Below are 22,320 nucleotides of genomic sequence, written 5' to 3'. Positions count from 1 at the left end.
TTAAAAGATTACGTGGTTTTACGTGCCAAAACCACGATCTAATTATGAGGCACGCCGTACTGGGGGACTCCGGAAATTTGGACCAGCTGGGGGCTCCTTAACGTGCACCTAAATCTAAGGACACCGGTGTGTGCGTATTTCGCTATCCATCGATATACGGACGCCGTGGCCAGGATTCGATAGCGCGATTTAATTCAATTTTTTTTTCAATTTTTTTATTTCCCAGAAGCATCTGGACGGCTTCCTGGCTAAAAGCTGCTAGAGCAGCTTGACAAAAGGCGCAGGAAGCCGTTACAAGGCATAGCGAACAAGACACATAAAAAACAGGTATAATCGCAATCAATGGAATCAAACACGATTTCAATTTAAGAAATCAGTTTTACAAGATACGCCAAAGATCAGCAAATGAAGTATTGAAAGAAAAGAAACAAAGTTGGGAACAGGTAACGAAAAGACACAAAGTTGAAGTTCATTCTCAAATAACAAGTTCAAGTGCACTGTACGCAACCAATAGGCATGAAAGCACGAAATAAAAAAAAAACAATATCACTTACAACACGATACATAAGCAATCAGAAACACTCTGTACATAAACAATGCACAATAGGCCAGAAACACGGTATCAAACCGAAAGGTCACTCACAATACGCTGGATCTTTTATTTAGTTACAATTGCACAACATATGTTCGAAGCTACCTTCTACTATATCCAACAGTATTTTGGTGCTTATTAAGTGTTAGGGGAACATTGTGAGCCAACGACTGAAACTTGTAATTCGTACGAAAATGTCGTATCGCCCACATATCAGTGCAGCGCGTCTTAACAGTCGACGAGTAACGTTGTAATGATGCCAGATAAGAGAGGTAATTAACGATTTGAATTGATGAAAAATTAAACAACTGCAATAACCGAAATTCATACATTTTATCCGCGCGAAGTAAATTATCCTCTAGAAATAGTTCTTTCGTGGTATCTGTGTGTTCAAGATTAGAAATTTGTCGTATAATTCTTTTTGCATTTGCATGGTAAAAATCTTATGCTATCTCGTGCTTAGCAGCCAGACACCGTAGCTACTAAGCACAAGTCTCCTTCAGCAGCTGATATAAAACAAACACATTGGCAGCGACCAACGCTTAAGCGTTTCGAATTTTTCGCAGTTAGTATTTCTTGTATATGGAATACAGCGGCTAAGATTTATGGCCCTATGCTTTCGAATCATTTGACAAAGTTTCGACACACTGACTGAAACCAAAATTCGCATTCATCAGACGTGTTCAAAGGGCGTCCACGTTTGTGGACTGAAGTCGTGAACGTAGAGCACTCGGTGTCCCTCGTCCGTGGACGTAAGTTTGGGGTGTGGAGATTCGTCCTCTTTTTTCCATGTTTCGTGGCACGTTATCTCACGGGCTTCATTTCAACCTCTCCAGGTAGGTTTGTGCATGTTTATATATACACACACACTTGGAAAGGTACAGTCCTCTCTGATGACGTGAGAGCCAGTAGCCTAGGCGGAGCAGTGCAGATAAAGCTTGTGGAGACATCTGCGCAGAAGTCACATATTTTCACGAATCGGCATTTTGCCGAATTGGAGAGCTTCGATTGCTTTCTTCAAGAGAAGAGAAAAAGTTCATAACTGGAAGAGTCATGAACTTTGAGTCATGAGTCATGACTGGACCCCACTGAAGGCGCTGCTTTGAACCTTCCCAATGACAGCAAAGTAAGCCGCGTAGAATCTACCTCCCTCCTGTGTGACAACGGAAACGTGTGTCCGGTCAAATGGAAAGATAACAAAGGCGTAAATTCCTTTTTCCAGTGCTGTTGGAATAGACCCTGTGTCTTCATGCAAGTGCTGGTCGAAGGATGAAACTCAATAAGAAAGAAAGATTAGTACCGCACCTGGGAAGTGTACAGGAATATAACCCAACTGATGAAGGGGACCTCATCGACAGGTATATTGCATATGCTAGGAATGCCCGTTAAAGTGCTCACACATTTTTCTCGACATTGCTGCCTGCAATGTGCGGGACTAACACAGTCGCAACGCAACAGCTTTGCGCCTACAAGGAAAAATAGAGAGAAAGAGAGAGAGAGAGGCGCGGTCTCTCCTGTTTTTCAAGCAGGATGTAGTCAAGGCATTAGCCAGATCGAACCCAAATCGAAATGCTACGAGGCAATAAAAGTACGAATGTAGACCAGCAGCTTCAGAGACCAGACGCGCCAAGCTGCATGACGGCGGCACAAAAAAAAAAAAATTGTTTTGACCACTTCCCAGAATCTTGGTAAAATTGAATATGCAATGCGATGCAGGGGAACAAAGACAGCAAAGAAATGTCGAGAGTTTGGTGCATGAAATGGACTGTTTTGACTGCAAGGCCAATTTTTGAAAGTTTTTTTAACAGGCTCACAACTAATGTACACGTTTCTTCAAACATGTCTACCATTTGAAAATAAAAAAAAAAATTTTCACGATCTTTTTCACTGCTTTTCTGAAACCATTTGAAATGAAATGTTAAAAATGTTTGTTTTTCCTGCCTACCTTTTTTTCCGTAGTGAAGAGGTTAAAAGCTATTTGTACCTCCATATTTCTGTCTCCTTAGTTTTACTTTTAGTGCTATTACATCATTCGACCATGCCCATTGGTGTCAATAAATAGTTTTCAAGCTGGTCACATGGTTGTCTGCAAGACGTTTATGAACTAATTACTAATTTACCAATTATGGGGTTTTACGTGCCAAAAACACTTTCTGGTTATGAGGCACACCGTAGTGGAGGACTCCAGAAATTTCGACCACCTGGGGTTCCTTAACATGCACCTATATCTAGGTACACGGGTGTTATATGTTGGCGAAAAATGCACTAAGGGATTCAATTGAGAACAAATCATGGCCATTTATCTGCAGACGTGTCTCTAGCCGCGCAGTACCTCCCCCCCCCCCCCCTCCGAAGTAGGCACCGAGATCCGTTCCTGATGAGGCGGAGTGCAAAAATGCTCGTCCCCCATCACGGAGTGCCTTATGGTTAGGCCGTCGTTTTGCGAAGTACAACCTGTGGGGCGTGCTGCTATAATCATAGTGCACTGGGGCATGCGGCCGGCTTTGTTTTGGGAGGTACGAAGTTGGTGCCTGGACATTTCAGTTTGGATGCATGCATGCCTGTACTCTCCACAGGAACCTTATTTTCGGATCCTTTTGTTGGAAGCGGAGACATTATCCAGCCATTGGCGGCGTGATTCGTGCACTGGTAGACGCAGCAGCTATGCGTCGTCCTCGCAGAGGGCGGGAACGTGATTACGAGAGCTCACGCCGCCCCTCGCCAGTCAGTCCGGCGCGCCAAGAATCAGCGGCACCGACCCCTGCTAGGAGAGAGAGAGAGATTCTTGGTTGGGGAGTGAAAGGCGGAGCTAAGCACAGCTCGGTAACTGCCTCTCATTAGAGGACACCTCAATTGCACTGCACAAGGGGGAAGGGAGAGAAAGGCCCTGCAAGGCGGCGGGCGAGAAGGACATCGAGGCAACCCATCAGTAGGCGGCTTAAATCCGCGTTGATACGGCATTCGCTCGCGTTTTGACAATAGAGTTCAACAATGGCATGTCATGGGAGCAAACTGCCGGGGAGCAGTGCGCGCGCCTTTTCAGAGATGACGCGTGTGTCGCGGCTCGTGACAAATTATTCCGTTAGAAAAGAAGAAAAAAAAAAAAACAGCTCTCGTCATGATGTCGCTCATAAGGCGCGCGGTCGCCGTCGCCGCTATAGCTCAGTGGCAGAGCGCTGGTCTTGTAAACCAGCGGTCGTGAGTTCGATCCTCACTGGCGGCTGCTTACTATTTTTTTTTGCTATTTTTTATCTTTTTTATTTTTTTTATGTGTGTGTGTTGTGCTTGGCCCAATCGAGCTGGTCCGGAAATATTTCCTTGTTTTAAAGATAGATGACCAAAGCTGCTTAATACAGCTTGTTAAATAACAGGCTTACCGCACATGCGCAGTGCACGGTGGTAATGGTAACCCTATGCTAAAATGATCTATTAAGCGGCTTTCGTACTTACATTAAAAATAGACTAATAATTGCGAGACATCTTGCTTGCACGAAAGCCCATCAGACCTTTTCTTTTTTTAATGAGTTAACAGGGTCAGAAATTATTATAGTAAAATTTAACCGGCATTGAACACGCGACCGCCGATTTACAACACAATCTGAGTTTATTCCTCTATTTAGTGCGTTGACGCTGACCGCCATTTCTCATCGCATGTCACCGTCGTCAGCAGTAACAATTACTGGCGCCGTAACGTAGTAACGCTGCCAATTAGTTATGAGCCTCTACACAATTACGCTTGCTCCGTTTTACCGAACGGAAAGATTTAGCGTGCGGCGAGGTGGTATTCCCGATACGGTATAACCACGTGGGTAAAAAGTGCGCTCAACTGTCGAACGCCTTTACAACCCAAATACTATAGCCATCCTTATGTGCCGCACTAATGTCTTTTTATATTCTTTTCTTCCGAAGGCAAGTTGAGAGTGGAATCACATCCCCCCACCCCTTCATCGCTGCCACTGAGGACCAAGCGTTGTTATGCAAGTCTGCAGTTACTCAACACTCTTTTGGTGTAGCTACAAACTAATGTATTTTCCAATGAATCCTTGTTATCATTTTGTTTTGCATTTATATTGCACACATCCCCTCTGTAACGCCCTCTGGGTCTTGGGGGTATAATAACAAATAAAAAATAAATAAGTGCTTGGCGCCCCGGACATCATTCGTTATGCGGGCTACTTCGTCGTACTAGGCCGCGAACCGCACAGCTCGCAATAGAACCGGGACATAATTATTCTTTCGTTATACAGGTCATTTCGGTGTAAAGGCGTTCGTTATAGAGGAATTCTGGTTCTTTCACATAGCTGTGTGCTCCCTCCCTACTGGCGTTCGGAGATACGGCCAAAGTATGCGTTTTTTTTGTGTGTGTGTGTGTGTGAGCGCATGGTTTAATAATAAAACGTTAGTTAAATCGAGTGGAATAAGGTCATCTTTTGTGGCCTTTATTGCATTGGGTATTTTCGCTTTTTTATGCGATATCATTCATTTGCATACCCCCTGGCCATTTAACGAATCTGTCTGGCTTGTCTGACCGCGAAGCAGCTTACAGGAGACTCCGTGGAAGTGGAGGGGTCCTTCTTTGCGGAGGCCACTTGCAATACCAACCGTGAGATGGGGCCGCAATCGATGGGGGAAATAAATAGGAACGCACAGCGTCAACGCTGCCGCCCGTCACCGGCGCAATAAAGCCACCATGCTCGTTGCTGTTCACATCTACAAGGTTACTCCGTATTTTTTTTAAAGTGCTTTTCAAGTTATTTGGGCATCATCCCAGCTGCTGCACGTACCGCGGGTAAATTTGCTTAGAAATCATAAATAGAAGTTAAAATATATGAGAAACATGGGAAAATAAAAGCCATTCGATATCATATGAGATGTAAAACCTGTGCAATTTAAAGGGACACTAAAAAGAAAAACGATTTCTTCTGCATCGGTAAATTAACTTTCTATGACACCAAAAACACCACTCTTACCACGACAAGACGATTGGTAAACCAGAAAAAGGGCAAGAACGAAAGACAGGTGGCGACGCATCCTTGAAGTTCTCGCACCTGGCCGCTGTGACGTCATGGATTTTGATGGCATCTTCTACGGCCTGCTTAATTATACAGCGGTACAGATTGACTGCATTGTGTTCTAAAGGAACCAAATATTAAACATGGCAAGTTTCGGGAACCTTTACTCAGCCAACGCGTCCCAAGTGCAAAAACATACTTTGGAATCCCTGACGTCACACTCACGTACCGGCGTCGGGGTTTCGGCGCGAAATTCAAATACTGATACTTCGACCTTAATTTGCCCATGTAATAATCAAACTATTATTTTGAAATGACTGCCTGCAGGGTTCTCAAACAATGCTTTGTTAGTCTCAACTGATTTATTTTTTCGCTTTAGTGTCCCTTTAATACTCTACGCTTGCAGATCGAAAAATGGTTCTTGCAAACGACGAGCGTTTCCACAAGACGACTAAAGGTATCAAACACCTATTCCTTGGCTACGCTCGTCTTCTAGCAGGCGCTCACGCACGAGCCGGCAGCATGTATCACGCTATTTTAAAATTTATGTTAGGTGAAACTAAATCACTTTCAATCGTATCGTTTGGGGCACAGACGATCAGAATAAAAAACTTATTCGCCGTCTCGACCATGCGAAAGCGGACGTCCAGCTAAGCTGTTGCAAAACCACCACAACTGCTGATGGTATTGATGGTTCCGATGCTTGCTTTCAGCTTGTTGTTTATTGAAACGTATGCTGTTATGTGTGTTGTATGGGTGATTTCAATGAATGTATACACTGTTCGCTTCACATTGCTGAGCGCTCGTAGCATCCGCCTTACGGAGGTATGAGCCATTGCTTGCAGGGGTATGAACCATTGCATTTTTGCCTGCTTACGGGGCTATGAGCCATAGCCGATGATGATAGATGCCTGTTTTGAGCTTGTTCTTTATTGAAACGTACGCTGTTCTGCACATTGTACGCATGATTTCAATGAATGTATGCACTGTTCGCTTCACTTTGCTGAGCGCTCGTAGCGTCCGCCTTACGGAGGTATGAGCCACTGCTTACAGGGGTATGAGCCATTGCTGATAATGATAGATGCCTGTTTTGAGCTTGTTCTTTATTGAAGCGTACGCTGTTCTGCACATTGTAATCATGATTCCAATGAATGTATGCACTGTTCGCTTCACTTTGCTGAGCGCTCGTATTATCCGCCATAGGGAGGTATGAGCCATTGCATTTTTGCTTGCTGACGGGGTTATGAGCGATTGCTGATGACGATAGATGCCTGTTTTGAGCTTGTTCTTTATTGAAACGTACGCTGTTCTGCACATTGTATGCATGATTCCAATCAATGCTTGCACTGTTCGCTCCGCTTTGCTTAGTGCTTGCAGCCTCAGCATTACGAGGGGGGATGAACCATTGTATATTTTGCTTGCTTAGGGGGGGGGAGTGGGGGCGCTGCATGTGGCATTGCTGATGATGATAATATTGTTCACGGATGGATATGAAAATTCCGACCACCTAGAGGCTAACAGCTTCGCTGTATTAAGGAGAACACGTAGCATTAGGGTGAGGGTTCCAAAACCTCGAAAATGTCTGGAGTAGCATTTTAGCGGGAACTGTAATTGATAACGTATTTCGAAGAGCTCAAGGCCAACAGCGACGAAATTTCACTTTGGCTAAACTGGTTATAAGTGAGAAGCATATATCATCGACGCAATCTAGGTAAAGCCACGGGGCTGGTCATTGTGTAATTTTCATATTAGCCGCCTCACTTCTAAATCGGACAACGCTCGCACCTGGTGGATAGCGGCGATGACATCTGTCCCAGCACGTTGCCTCCGATATTTTTCAGCGCGCCGTGGCCAACCGCTGTCATCGGCTAATCTTCGAGGTTATGCTGGGGAGCCGCGCGTCATGCGTCACTTACGCGATGGCGGCGCTTTTCTTCCCTCAGTTTCCCTTTCCAAAACGGCCATTTTAGTGAGCTTCTTGTGACCCTTCCATTTGTATTTCAAAAGTAAAACATTTGCGTAGATCCTTTAAATGTACATTCTCCTAAACTAGAATTTTTGCGCGGTCCAATATTTCGTTGCAGTTAGCCCTGGGCGATGAATCTTCGTATGCTTTTCCTAGACCTAAGGCGAAAATTGCGGCGTACACTGTCAAACGTTGTCATTCCACGTGTTCGCTTATCCCTTGAAAAAGCTGACGGGAGGGGGAGGGGGCACTACCGTCTTAGCCCGTCGAGTGCTGAACGGACGGAGATTTTAACAGGTTCCGGTGGCGAAATCAGTCTACTTTCTTACCTCTGAATCCTAAGCTGCGGTGCACTTAAAGCTTTTCGAACTTGTCGCACCAAGGGGTAACGTAACTAATTAATTGTTGCTCAAAAACAAGACAAAAACTTTCTGTCAGTACTCCTTTAACACGCACTCCTATCGTATGCGCTTTTCTTTCTTTTTTGCTATATAGTTGGGGTTGATGTCGAAATGGAACTTACTACAAGAGTAAAACAACAAAGGCAAGACAAAAAGCGCGACTAGTGCGCCGTGCAGCGAACAATTTGGTCCCTACCAAAGAAATCAAAACAAGCGCCGCGTACAGCTGTCGCCGCTATAGCTCAGTGGTAGAGCGCTGGTCTCGTAAACCAGCGGTCGTGAGTTCAATCCTCACTGGCGGCAGTGTTCTTTTCGAATCTTAGAACAATTTTTTTTTTTTCAATACGAAAACATTTCTCAAGACGTAGTGCCAATGTTGAAATTGACCGCGCCTTCCATACGTAGCTTGCCCATGACGTCACGAACGCATTCTCTCATCTGCTCTCACCATTCTGGTGCTCCAAGATGGTGGCTAGGATGACGTCAGTGTATCGTGGTTGCTTCATAGTGACGCGGTCAGAACGACGTTGGTGCCTGTGACAGAATCACGGTGCAGTGTCAAATAATTTACACTCTTAAAATGAACAAGGGTATCAATATCTACAACTCACACCCTTATACCCAAAAAGATTGTGAGAGTGTCAATTATAGATTGATTCATACGCTTATTCATTTTTTAGGCTGTAAATTACCTTACAATGTAGAACGACCAATCGAGACATCACGGAAGCAGCTTATCATCGAGGTGGTCCCTTCATGACGGCGGCTAAGTTGAAGTCAGTGCAAGGCGTGCATCTATTAATTGGAATACAATCATGGATTTGAAGCAGCCCTCGTGTCACACAGGCACTTTCGATCGCCATCGGGTCCAACCGGGATCGAATTTCTCGATCGCGATTGGCTCTTTTGCGCAATTCTGAGCGACGCAGCCAGTCGCGATCGAGAAATTCGACCCAGATCGAGCTCGATCACGATCGAAGGTGCTCCGTTTGACTGTGTGTGTAAGAGTGCTAAAAACCGGCAGTGTCCTGTAATTTTATTTACATATTTCTATTTCACACGGACTCCCTGTTTCTAGAAGTCAGGACACAGCGGTAACACAAATACGTTTGGCGTCAGGCATGACGTCATGATGCAGGTGCTGGCGCTCTGCATCGGATGACTGCAGCATCTGCGTCGTGACCTGCCGCTAACGCCAATTGCAGTTGCGCTACAGCTATGTCGAAACCTTCAGAAACCGAAAGGTCAATGCAAAAAAGAAATCTGGATTGGTAACTTGGCGAGAAGGTCGCTAAATATAGCGAGTTTCTAGTCATGTTAACGAATACTTTGCCTTTTCGGAGTCTTAGCGACTGTATAGTTAGTGAGTTCTCTTTATTAATGTAAATAGCCACCAGATTTTGCTCATTCAGTTTGATTCGTAATGCAGGGATGGACCATGTCCTGGCGGAATTCATCCTGTGGCTTGGCTAAGTTCCATGCGGCGACCCCATTTTATCTCAGCAGATATATATGCACACTTATTTCTCGCTCTTTCCAATGGCGTACTGAATTGGTTATCAGTGAGTCATATGGGTGCATCAAAGCTCTTTTTTTAGCAAAGCACAATCTCGAGGTCTGATACGATTTTTCTTTAAACATAAAATCTGGGCTTGTCTTCCTTTTTCCCCGTCCCACGGCTGAGTCGGCACCGCATGAGGTAAATTAAAGGTATGGCTGAAAAAAATATAAGAAGGAAGATGTAGAGAAACTTATAAAATATAAACAGGACTCAATTTCGAGCAACTCACCATCATCATCACTCAGCAAATTTCTGCTAAACGTGTAGTGTTTTAGGAAGCGAAATTTCGTCAACAGAAAAAAAAAATGCAGCCAACGCTTCTGCGCTGCTAGTGTTAAAATAGAAAGGCTGTGATCAATCTTTATTAACCCCTTCACCGTTTTTTTATATCAACGAATTTCTCCACAAAACTGCTTATTTTTTTTATTCCTGATTTCGATTATTATTGCAATAAAAAGCATGTATTCGATCTTAAAAAAATATTTAAAGCAAACACGAAGTCAAAGTAGCATATTCAAGTTTATTGTTTCTCAGAAAAAAGAAAAGGAACTTTCTGCTGGTAATGAACAATAAAAATTAAAGAATGACCACAGCCACCGATTTCTTAACTCTTTCACTGAGTTGTGGTGACAAAAAGTTGATTGCTTCACCGAGGAAGCATTGGGACGGTGTGGTAAATCTCAAAACAAGGGATCACGCATAGCGGTTTGTTGCAGCTCTTGCACCAAAATCGTGTTTCCTTCCTAATTTTCCGGCCTTTGTCTCCTTGCTTTTTGCAGCAAATGAAGCATTTCCTGGTTGGAGTTGCCTTGTTTTCGGTTGGAGGGATGTAAGCTGGAAAGTGCCTCTCTTGAAGTCGTATGGGATCAAGTACGCCAGAAGGCTGGCCACGCTTTATCTTTCGCGCGGGGTCGAGGTACCTATTGAAGATTGCTTCAATAAGGGCGAGGCGGAAGTCGAGGTGGTTCATCTTCCCTCCTTCCTTTTGATACAAAACAAAGGAGTTAAATGTCAACTCATCAAGCAAGTGGCGAAAAATCTTCTTGTAATATATTTTCTGCCGTTTTCTGGGGACAGGGTAGTTCGCCAGCATCTGGTCTGACTTGTCGACACCGCCCATTGTGTGGTTGTAGTCCCGCACGATGCTTGGCTTTGTCACGTCCCTCCCTTTCGAGTCTTTGAACGTCTCCATGTTTGCGCTGTGCACAGTGCTCAGGACAGTCACTACTTTTTTGTCGCGCCATTGGAGGGCGACACACTTACCGCGCTGGTAAGCTTGGATCTCTCCCTTTTTCAGCTTCTGTGTGCGGAATTCGGGAGGCATGTCTTTTCTATTTGCTCTGACTGTGCCATAGACATCTGTGCGGTTCAGGAGGAGGAGGTCGACGAGCTCTGGTGACGTATAAAAATTATCTACGGTCAGGCAGTAGCCTTTGCCTAGCAAGGGCTCCAGAAGCTTCATCACCACTTTCGTTCCCATTGGAGACGTAGGGTCGACATTTGCTGGTGTGCCGAGGTTGGTGCCTTTTCCTGTGTAGATGATAACATCCCACACGTACCCCGATGACGCCTCACAAAGCATGAAAAATTTCAGGCCAAATCTGGCTCTCTTGAGGGGAATGTACTGTACCCAGCCAAGCCTTCCTTTGTAGAGCATAAGGCTTTCATCAATGGATATGTCTCGCTCCGGTACGTAGGCTGAGCGATAGTTCTTCAACAACCGAACCAGAAACGGCCATATCTTGTGCAGCTTCGGCTGCGGGTGACTGCTAAGGTCGCTGATACTGGAATTATCAGCAAAGTGCAGCATCCGCATCAGGAGCTGAAACCGGTTGCCACTCATCACCTCTCCGAAAATAGGTGTGAATAAGAGCTTGTTCCTGGACCAATACCAATCCTGTCGTGGCTTCTGCACAATTCCTTGCAACAGCAAGAGACCAAGAAACACCCACATCTCCTCCTCAGTCACCGGCACCCATTTTTTGACGCGGCTATGCTCACACGGACCGCAGCCCTTCACCTTCTCAGCAGCATTGCGGTTAGTTTCTTCGACCACCATTGAAATGAGTTCATCATCGAGGAAACGCTGAATATATTCAAGCAAGTCACCAGGCGAGCTTATAGTGAACGTCTTACCGGGAACTGCCAGAAAAGGAAACCGAGGAGGTCGTGTAGGAATGTTCGTGACGTCGATCTTCATCCACTGACGCGCGCTCGCATAGTTCGCTTCCGAGCAATCATCTTCTTCATCAGAAGAGCTGCTGAGTACAACATCATCACTGTCATCCTCGCTCCCTGAAACAATGTACACATCAGTGTCTGAATCACCATCGTCTGACGAAGATGACGACGAAGAAAAGCGCCGTTTCCGAGAAGACGGGCCAGCAATACACGTGTCGCCTCCACTGGATGCCATTTTAAAACCAAGGTTGCCCTACGAAAAAAAAAGTTTACGCGGTTGAAGAAAAAGAAATTAAGCGGTCAGTGCTGCCATCTGTCGAGTAAAAATGCAAGCTACGCCACAAACGTGCGCCGCTCGTCCGAAACGCTGGAGGGAAGAACGTATTCAGCGCGGACGAGCTACACTCGTCCAAAACGGTTTGGGGACGGCCTGGCAAGAACGAGCACAGCTCGTCCAAAACGGTTAAGGGGTTAAAGGGATGCTGAGCGCAGGTGCTATGCACTAAGGCAAAGTTCGGCATCAGGCGACGCCCTCAGATCAACGAGCTAAAGGTATCAAGACATAGAATTCAACCTTCGGCATGCCTATGGTCTCATTGGCTTAATGGATTCAATCTTGGGTTACTATCTTATGGAAGTTAGCTCACGGACGGCCGAAAAAGTAGGAGTCGCGTGGTTAAACAGTCAGTGCCTTCTTTTATTTGTTTATTAGTCCACCCAGTGCATTACCTGTACAAGTAAGTTATGAATTTTCTTTTTCTTTTCTTCTCTTTTTTACCTTTTTAACGTATTCGAAAGAACAGAAGGGGTTGGCGTGAGAATGGGCCACGTAGTACGTCTGCACTGTTCGCATTCGGCGGGTGGATAGACAGATGATATCGCAAAGGGGAGGCACGACCGCGACACGGCCCCGAAAGGCGTGGCTTGCGCTGAGAGTGTAGATGGATAGCGGGACAATCACGGTATTGCGATATTGCGCTATTATGGCGTTGATAACAATAAGTGGCGCTGGCGCGTAACACATTGCCGGGATTTGTGTGTTTGAAACGAGGAAGCAGTGCGCACTGTGTGCGGAGCTCCTCGTGCTGACATATCTGTCTCGACATGCTGTTGTTTGCCGATTTCGCAGGTCCCGTGCTATCTTTGTTGACTGAGTCGTCGAGCAAACTGAGGCGAACAAGAAAACTCAGGGCATCCTGCATAGCACCCGAGGTTTTGGAATCGGGAACACCTACGGTGGTTTACAAAGCTGCCACAGTAGAATTCAGCTGCTGAAGTTATTTTCTCGATAATCAGCGCCGCAATCGCCGTTTAAATTTTCGCCAAGTTCCACCCCCCTCGCGCGTAGGGCGTAGAGTCGAAAAACCGGACGCGGAGAAATGGTGCCCATACGGGGGTCACGTGAGCGCTACATTCGAAGTGGATTCGATGAGGTCACGATCGTTTTTGCCATCAGATACGTGGAGGAAGCAAAAAAAAAAAAAAGCTAGGAGGGAGCGTCACGTGATTTTGCTAACCTAGGCAAGCCAACCTCCTCTGAAGCCACTCCTTCCGCTCTCCGGTGTCTTTTGCGCGGTACCTTTTGGGTAGGGATCGGGCCCACATTGTTGCCGGACCATTCGTGATTGTTTAGCACGTGGAGGAGATATAATGCTTGGGAAACTGGCGGCTCTTTATATGAAATATCTATCGACTTCAAGTGTCCCAGAAAACTGGAAGAATGCAAACATTATACTAATCCACAAAAAAGCAGACGTTAAAGAATTGAAAAATTATAGGCCCATTAGCTTGCTCCAAGCATTAGATAAAATATTCAGCAAGATAATCTCCAATAGAACAAAGGCAACACTAGACTTTATGTTGAATTCCAATGGCGGAGTCGGAGCAAGTTTTTCTGCTCGTTTCGGAGCAAGTTTGTTCCTATGACAGAGTGAGGGCGGGAGTAAGGTGGTTCCGATGAGAGAGTCAGAGGGGATTCAGAGCGGGAGTCACTCCGTGGAGCAAAAAGAGATGCTCCGCCAAAATCGGCGGAGTGGACCGGAACTCTGCGTGACGTATTTCCTTTACTACGTTTGTCTGCTGGGAGGCGCCACCGGTCACGACTCGCGAGGAAGCAAAAGCTGCTGCACGCTTAGCGAGATATCCATTCCGCACTTAAACAACAACAGGTGAACGGCGCTGAAGAGACAAGTGACCGGTGCGGCGGTGCTGGGAGCAAACAGCGGAAGGAAATGACAACACGCAAGGCATCCTGGGTAACTCGGAGATAGAAGTTCCGCTTCCGCCTTGCTCCGGCGGCGCAGCTTGTGTTCCACCCGCGGATTTGGAGGCGTTGCTCTACGCCAGAGTCGAGTGCTCGCTCGCGGAGTCCGACGGTTGCTCCGACTCCGCCATTGGAATTCAACATTAGTCAACCAAGGGAACAGGCAGGTTTCGAGAAGGGATACTCTACAATGGGTCGCATCCAAGTCGTCAAACAGGTAATCGAGAAATCCGCAGAGTAAGATCAGCCTCTCTACATGGCTTTCATAGATTACGAAAAGGCATTTCATTCAGTAGAGATACCAGCAGTCATAGAGGCATTACGTAATCAAGGAGTACAGGACGCTTACGTAAATATCTTGGAAAGTACCTACAGAGATTCCACAGCTACCTTAATTCTCCACCAGTAAAGTAGGAAGATACCTACACAGAGAAGGTTGACACAAGGAGGCACAGCCTCTCCAATGCTATTCGCTGCGTGCTTGGAAGCATTCAAGCTATTAAACTGAGAAGGCTTAGGTGTAAGGATCGACGGCGAATATCTCAGCAACCTTCTATTTGTAGAAGGCATTGTCCTATTCAGGGAAAACACGGGGCGGGAGATGGAAATTCAAGACGCTGAGCAAAACGAGAACAAGGTGAAAACAGGAGCCAACGTTTCGACAAGTGGACTTGTCTTCTTCAATGCGCCATATGCTTTCCTCGCCACAGTATATATAGGTGGGGTTCTTCTAAATGGGAGCGGGCGTAAGGCGGGTGGGTGCGGCAACGAGCGAAGGTGTGTTAGCGTGTCGAATTCAGAATAAAGGAGGGCTGTGCACAAGGCCAGGGACCCGGCTGTCTGTCAATCACGTGTCAACACCCGCGTGTCAGCCTGTGTGTCAACGGCGTGCACAGCAGCCCTCTATTACCTGTTTCGCTGGTGGGCGTGGGCTATCGCGTCTCGGAACAAGATAATAAAAGGAGCGGCGGAAACCGGTGCTCGCAAAAAAAAGGAAAAAAGGAAAATACGGAAGTTGCATAAATAAATAAACAAAGGGGAAAAACGGAAATACGAAGAAGGAAGAGATTATGGGGTTTTACGTGCCAAAACCACTTTCTGATTATGAGGCACGCCGTAGTGGGGGACTCCGGAAATTTCGACCACCTGGGGTTCTTTAACGTGCACCTAAATCTAAGTACACGGGTGTTTTCGCATTTCGCCCCCATCGAAATGCGGCCGCCGTGGCCGGGATTCGATCCCGCGACCTCGTGCTCAGCAGCCTAACACCATAGCCACTGAGCAACCACGGCGGGTACAAAGAAGGAAGAAAAACGCTAAGAAACCAAACTAAGTGCTGTGGCTTATAGCTTGAAATTTAGCATAGCGAATAGATTCTAAAGCTCCCTTTGAAACTTTTATGCCTATTGGTTGCAGTGTCTTGAACTTATGGATAAGGTATGATACTCTGTATTTTCTTTCTTGTTCAGAACGGTAATTTTACTGTAAGATGTAGAGTTTAAGTTCATCAAAGTTATGACCTGGTTGGTCGAAATGCTCGGCGACGGCTTTGGGAAGCTTTTTAGCTGTGTCCGCGCGATGTCCGTTTAATCATAACTTCACGTAAGCTATGAATTCGTATATCGCATTAGCCCGCCGGAGATTCAGCAATTTAAAGAATTGCGATATCTGTTTCCTTTTTTTGCGTGTGTGTGTGTGTGTGTGTGTGTGTGTGTGTGTGTGTGTGTGTGTGTGTGTGTGTGTGTGTGTGTGTGTGTGTGTGTGCAATATTTATAAACTTCGTCTAAACAACTTTTGTTTTAACTTGCCAATCTTCGGCAATTTCTGTCAAAGATCTTTAGGTGATGAATCAAAGCTCTGCTTCCTAGAATTGCTAGAGTTTAACCTTCTCTCTCAAACAGAACAAATTTAATTCAAATCGGTCGGACGGTTTCCTTATGAAAGCACCTCTGCGTTTTCACATGTATTTGAACAGGCGGAATCGGCGTTGGTACAGAACCAACGCTTCCTCTCGAGTGCACATTAAAGAAACCCTGATCGTCAAAATTAATGCGGAACTACCCGCTGTGGCGTGCCCTCGTGTAGGTCACGTAGGTATTGCAGCTTAGGGGCTAAACCCCACAATTAAAATATCTAAAGCTGGACCTTCGTTTGTTGGGTTTTCCGAGGTCTCCAAACTAGTGCGGACGGAATGGCAGCGCGAGGAATGAGATGGGTGCCAATTTCTTTGGAATTCGCAAGATGAAAGGATGCGAACCGCTTGCTGCGCTTCTGAGTGGCTGCTGCTGAGCACGACGTCGCGGATTCGATCGCCTGGCTTCGGCGTCCGCGTTCAGATGGCGGCGAAATGCAAAACCGCTGGTGCATATACATCTTCGTGAGCGTGAAATAACGCGTATAGGTGCTTAAAACTATTCCGGAGCCCTCCATTACATCAGCCACCCTTAAAGGGAAGCTGAAACGGTTTTCAATTGCCATGAATTGCTGTGGTTGGGAAAAACAGACCTATTAATTTACGGTCCTGAATTTTTTTCTTTGTATTGTCAATATAAGGGGCAGAAATCGCTTTCTAAATCCCCCCGGCGGACACGCCCCCGTCGCGTCCCGGAGCGCCGGGTGAGGAGGCAGCCGGAGGAAAGAACCGGCGAGGGTGACGTCATTCCCGAGGACCGTACTGCCGGACCGGCGTGCTGGCATGTGCTGGCATGTTTCCTTCCGTCCTGCGCTTTACTAAACGATGCTACGAGAGATCTGCCGCCGCTCACGTTTGTTTTCTTTTGCGATTTTTGTGAACTGTGCTTCCTTTCTGTGCTGCGTGAGTGCCTACAGCCAAGGGCGCCCAACATGCCCTCGTTCTGTGCAGCATTCGGCTGTGCGAACACAGGCGGGCGAGACAATGTGGTGTTTCACATGTTCCCGAAGGACAAGAAACTTGCAGCGCAGTGGGTCCGTGCAGTGAGGAGAGATAATTTCTTGCCGACGAAATCAAATGTGCTGTGTTCGGACCATTTCCGCCACAGTGATTGTCATCGGAGCTTGACAATGATGCGGGCAATCGGTATCCCAATTAAATAGGCGCGACTGAAGGCCCGGTGTTGTTCTGTCTATATTCTCCCACAAGAGAAACACCTCGCCACTTCCAAGAGCGGCCTTCGCCAAGAAGAGAAAGGGTGAGGTAAGGGTTTTGATGTGCACACGGGCCATTTTTTTTAAATGGGTGATCACCTGAGTGCCGAACAAACGGCCTTACAGCGGCCTACGATGAAGCGAGGCGGAGGCACAGCCGGGAATATGCGCATGCGTGCCAAGTGCTTGCCGTTTTCATCCTGTTTTTCCACTCCGCTTTGTCACGGAACACTGTACTACGGCTGTTTGTTCGGCGCTGTTTTGGTAAGGTGAAATAACTCGCCGGGGGTACGCTTGCGCATTCAGTGATATTTGCTATTCGTCCTACCACGCGGTGACCGCAGGTTTAGCTGTTCAGCATTCGTGTTCATATCGCACGACATAAGGCGTTACGGTAATATTTTCATGCTCGCGTTAGAGTAGTTGAACTCGGCGTGTAAAAACTTCGTTCCGTAGATTTCACAATCACAGCTTGCTACAAGCAGCGAAATGCCGCAAAAACGAGCGTCGGCACAGCCGCGCCCGTGGCAAGGCGAACGGGCTCAAATAATGAAGTAACGTTGTGAGGTATTGAACTTGTGAGCGTTAGACGTGGTCTAGCCCAATACAGTCATGGACAAAAAATGTTTTCTTGCCATTAACTGGCTATGCATCACGCATGGCAAAATTATTACTTGAAAGTAAATATAATACATTACTCATTATTTTCTTATTACGCTCATTGATTTGAATTACATTACCAATTACCACTTTCAAAAAAGTAATGGCATTACTTTACGACTGCTTCCAAAAGGTTTTCATGCATACAAGAAGCAAAAAGCAAAGTATAGAGGGACGCCAACCTTTCTTCAAGGTAACATACACTTGCCAACATTTCATGCCCTAACCCCCATGTTCCTCCACGACACCTCACGACACTACCAACGTTCTGGCGCCGTACGCAGCTTACTGGTGCATCTTTAACGCAATTAATAAATTACTTTAGCCATGAAATTACAGACACCAAATAATTCACATTACTAAATCACTAGACAACTAATCCATCACATAAATAACTGAAGATGTATTTCAATTACTGTAAGTAATCCAACTGTTGTCATGTTTGCTGATATGCATGATATGCTGAAATTCATGACATCCATGCCTTGCACTCTTTCAGGTTCTAGCAGAGCACCTTGAGAACCGAGCCCCTGATGAACCTGTTCCACTACCATCGCCAGTCGATGAGTTTGAAGCAGCCAGTGTGACAGAGGCAGATAATGTTGAAGAGCTTGAAGTAGCCAAACGCGGCACTTATGTTCGCGATCGTGTATCAACACGCAAAAAACCACGGAACTTTAGACAAGCAGCGGCAAGGTGCATGACATCGCAGAATTGCACCCGCATTTACAATCTGATGAGATGTTAGTGCTTCGGCATTCTTCCAGCAGCAAGTTTCCAGTGACACTTCAGCGCGTTTTTTCTCCCGTCATTGGAACGTGCAGCTACATGAAGAGACATATGTACGGTACCAGCTAAGATTTCCAACGCGCGAGAAGGTGCACACATCGCTCTCGCTGTTGGCACACTCAACATCGTCGTTGCTCCGTTGCCGCCGTCGTTTTCTGTATCGGCTGTCGGTTCGAACATGTACGGCGAAAATACAAGCTCTCCGAGACAGCAAGAACGTTCCATAATGCTTACAACTCAGCTGTGAAGACAGAACAGAACAACGTGCTGCGCCATAGAGAAGGCTACGCTCTGAAACGGCGGCGCCGACCGGCGATCCCCGTGAATGACGTCAAAGCGGTACCGACCAATCACGGGCAACAGCGGCGTTCGCGCGATGCCCTGAGGCGCTGGTGCGCGTTGCTTGCAAAAAACAGCCGCTTGCGTTTGTTTCTGCCCTTTTTAAACGAGATATTCGTGTTCAGTGGACTCAAAACTGTAAAATGCCGCAGGGAACTCATTTTTTTTTTCAAAAAGTGTTTCAGCTTCCCTTTAACGTGAGTGTTGATTTGGAACGTAAGAGAGACACAAGCTTTAATGATATGCTGGACATGTTAGCCTGGCTGTTCGCCTGACATGCTACTCCAGGTTCTGAGTGATTATTATGATGTGTACAGTAATAAACGTTTAACAGCGCACACAATCATACGCACATAGGTGCACTGTAGAAAATTTTCGTTAAGAATCTTGGCCCGTAAGAACGCCAGCAGTGCTGGCGTTCTTCCAAGATCAGTTGCAAGCTCGAGTCCCGTTGGCGGTGCACTGCCGCCTTCAAACACTCTCACTCTCTCTCTCTCACGCGTAGCGGCAGCAGTCGCACATAACATGTTGCGAGTCTTCAGGGGGCGTTGCATTCAAAGCGTATCGGCGGGTCCGTCAGTTGAATCTCGCACTTGAAGTAGTTCGTGTAGGCCACGTTCAGTCCGGGGCAGTGACTGCATATTTGGTCTTGTCAATTGAGGCCTCGCGGTATGTAGAAATCACAAAACTAGCCCTTAGAACTATCAGATAGAAATTTCATGGTATACGTTTTATGCTTAGCGAGGACATTATACCTGTAAAGTGCGCAAATTTTTCCCACACTGTAAAGTGTGGGAAAAATTACGTGCGGCAAAGCGGAAGGTGCCCCAACGAGCGTTTGAAGCAACACCAATATAATGCAGCAGAAAAGCGGTGTCGGTTCCTTGACGCTCACTGCAGGCATTGCATGTGCGCCGTTGCCGGGGCGGATGATGGTGGCTACTCGACGTGTGTTCCAGCATATAGAGACTGCTCCATCGTGGGAAGAGCCCGAGGAAGATTAACTCGCGAAATTATCGAAGCAGAAATGATTGATAGGCCTGGGGATAACGGTGTTCCAAACCTTCAGTTGCACTTTCCCGCAAAGAGTTAGCTTACCTACGTAATGGTGTGGAAGGTGTTTTTTTTTTTTTTTTGCGAACAGCGCATGTATGATGATGTATGCGATAAAGTCGTATATATGTGTGGGTCCGTTGCTCGAAATAAAGATTGCTGCAAGTTCGCGCCCGTGTGTGTCACGTCTTCCTTTCGTCCTTGTCTTTTCACGCGCTATAAGCCTCACGGTGTAGCTCCGAATCGCCTGCCTGCAGATTAAAAAAGAAAAAAAAAACATCTTTCTTCACCGCAAACTTTGTCTTTCGATCATCAGCTGTCGTTTCCTGCAGTGACGCATACTGTAGGCACGGGTTGTTTTCGCTCAGTCGGAATTGCATTCCGCGACGCACATTGTCATGTCGACACGCATACCACGCGCCACGACACGTGCACGACCGGTGTATTTGCATATTGCATGCGTGGCTACACGGTGTATGGTGCCCGCTCCGAAAAGAGGAAGCGAGATTCCAACCAGTATTTTCTTCAGTCCTACGCGCACAGGTTTGGCGAAAGCCGTAGTCGTCGGCTGTTAAGGAAGTGCTATGGGAACCGATTGAAATGCGAGCAGCGAAGCACGTACGATGCGTGGAATTTGGTGCATATTGTATACATGCCGTGAGGATTCGTGACCGACTTGACTAATTCAAAGCAACGTCTCAAAGTCTCAAAGCAACGTTTCAAAGTAACGCACTGGCTATCAGGCTATGAGAAACGTTCAGGTGGAGTGCTATGGTTATATATATATATATATATATATATATATATGCGAAGGTGGTGGGATCGTTCCCCACCTGCGGCAAGTTGTTTTTTCACCCGCTTTCATTTCCATTAATTTATCGCTTCTTTATTTTATTTATTAAGCACAAGTAATTTCCCCTATGTTGTTAGTGTTTGTTGGCTTCTTAGGATATGACTATCTCGTGTTTACATATATATATATATATATATATATATATATATATATATATATATATATATATATATATATATATGTGTGTGTGTGTGTGTGTGTGTGTGTGTGTGTGTGTGTGTGTGTGTGTGTGTGTGTGTGTGTGTGTGTGTGTGTGTGTGTGTGTGTGTGTGTGTGTGTGTGTGTGCGCGCAGTATACGGCCACCGCGGCAGGGGATCGAACCAACGACCACGTGCTGAGAAGCTGAAGCGAACAAATAAATATGTGGAAAGCAATACAACTTGAAACTAAACGGCTAACAAATTTGCTCTTGCTGTTATAAGTTGTTTTCTTTTGCTGCAAAATATTGATGCCACTGACGCTAATTCAACGTCTGCCATAATTTCTCCTTCGCTTCAACTATCCTTTAAATGTCTTGCGATATTCTTAACATAGTTTTGGCAGGCATTTCATGTTTGTCTATTCAAACAGCATTTTTTTAGGATCTTCTAGTTTGGCTGTAATTTTCAATACGTCTTATTTTTTTGTTCGCTTTAGTGTGTTTTAATTAGTTTAGTGATTACTTGAACATGTTATATATTTACTGTAGTTTCAGCGCGATATATTTATATATATGCGATGTGCTGCCAATTGTTTCATGGTCCTTCACTACCTTCGGCTATTGGGCGAACAGTTGCGGCAAACTGTCTTTTTATCATAATTAAAATAAAATAAAATTAATTAAGGTATCGGCTGGTGCCACTAAAGCGGGCATGACCGACTCGAAAGGGTCACAACAAACGTTGCGGTGAAATGCAGCGCTGCATGTGCCAAAAAGTGAGCCATGCTGTTTGCACACTTCAGGTGTTTCTGACAGTGCTGCTGCCCTTAGGAGAATATGGATACCTACTGCTATGATCGATTCAATCTTTTCATTCATTCAAGAATTAAGCGATGGCCTTTTGTCGCTGATATCTTTTTTTGGACATCACAATCGATCAATCAATAACACTCGCTCACTGGCTCATTCACTCACAAACCTACTCACTCCCTCACTCAGTCACTTACTAACCTACTCACTCGCTGATCGCCTTCCTCACTCATTAACCTACTTACTCATTCACTCAGTCACTCCCTCACTCACTCACCTGCTAGCTCACTCACTCAATGACCTACTAATTCACTCACTCACTCACTCACTCACTCACTCACTCACTCACTCACTCACTCACTCACTCACTCACTCACTCACTCACTCACTCACTCACTCACTCACTCACTCACCGACTAACTAACATACCCACGTACTTACTCACTAGCTCACTCTCACTCGGTCCTTCGGTCGGTCGAGCAGTTGGTCAATTGCAAATGAAAAATCAATAAATCATCAAAATCATCCTTTGGCGTCAGTAACAGTACGAGAGACTAGAAAGAGAAAACGACAA

General features: G+C 45.9%; 2 non-coding genes across 2 annotated transcripts; both read left to right on the top strand.

Annotated features, from left to right (window-relative positions):
* Window positions 1–3,743: 3,743 nt before the first annotated feature.
* On the top strand, window positions 3,744–3,815 carry TRNAT-UGU (transfer RNA threonine (anticodon UGU)). The gene has a single exon. It is a non-coding gene; the product is annotated as a tRNA-Thr (tRNA).
* A 4,387-nt stretch (window positions 3,816–8,202) lies between these two features.
* On the top strand, window positions 8,203–8,274 carry TRNAT-CGU (transfer RNA threonine (anticodon CGU)). Its single transcript has one exon. It is a non-coding gene; the product is annotated as a tRNA-Thr (tRNA).
* The last annotated feature ends 14,046 nt before the right edge of the window (window positions 8,275–22,320 follow it).

This window comes from Dermacentor variabilis, chromosome 5 (assembly GCF_050947875.1).
Source record: "Dermacentor variabilis isolate Ectoservices chromosome 5, ASM5094787v1, whole genome shotgun sequence".
Classification (NCBI taxonomy): Eukaryota; Metazoa; Arthropoda; class Arachnida; order Ixodida; family Ixodidae; genus Dermacentor; species Dermacentor variabilis.
This window is presented reverse-complemented; position numbering and strand designations above follow the sequence as displayed.